This window comes from Lissotriton vulgaris, chromosome 10, assembly GCF_964263255.1.
Source record: "Lissotriton vulgaris chromosome 10, aLisVul1.2, whole genome shotgun sequence".
NCBI lineage: Eukaryota > Metazoa > Chordata > Amphibia > Caudata > Salamandridae > Lissotriton > Lissotriton vulgaris.
In genome coordinates, this window is record NC_141698.1 from 1054120307 (window position 1) to 1054121199 (window position 893).

An 893-nucleotide genomic window follows, 5' to 3' on the forward strand; every position below is an offset into this window, starting at 1 on the left:
GAAATCAGGGGGCAACCATGTATACGCTCTATCGTAACAGATGAAATAGGTACCCTTAGCTGCTAAACACGCTGGAGAAGACTGGGACGCAAAAACATATGCCTCAGTGCAAACACTCTTCCCTAACTGAGCTCTCTGATTCTTGCCATTACCTTGCAGACAGTAATGACCCTGATGGGGTACAATCCAAATCGGAGAGGATCTTTTCGCTCGCTGGTTCCCACTCAGACTAACTCCATATCCAGTAACGTTCAATCCAATGTACGCTAGCGTCTCATCTCTCGGGATAGTCTCATAGGAATCTATTCCTCTAATCATGTCGACTATACCCTTGACCAGAGCACTATTCTTCGGACTATCCTTCACAGAATGTAGGGGATAAACTTCACGAGCATAGATGAACATCGTTCTGTATGCCCACACAGAACCATTGTAGCTGAATGGCAGGACCAGATAAGGAATACCTTTATCAGTAGTATGGGGCATAAGGCCACACACCCAACAATTAGTCATGTTCACTACTAGCTGGTGTTGGTGCAGAAGCTGAACAAAGGAATTATTGGCGAATTCTAATCTCCTAATAGATTCATGTTCGGGCAGAGGGTGAAAAGAATGCGAAGAAACAGTAGGAGGAGGCATAGCTTGTGTAGTGGGTGCAAACGTCATTTGAAAAGAGAATATCACATATCCAACTAAAAACATAATTAAACTGAACAACATAAACAAACACAATATTAAAAAACGCTTTCTGCTGATTTATTTACAAATTTTGCTCTTAAAGCTCATTCTTTCAACAGGTCTCTCCATTTCGAAAAACTCCATCCTCTAATCGTGCTGCTCGCGGCGGAAGGGTGTTCCGTGCTAAGGAATGCGTCTGTCAGTTCAGGGAACGC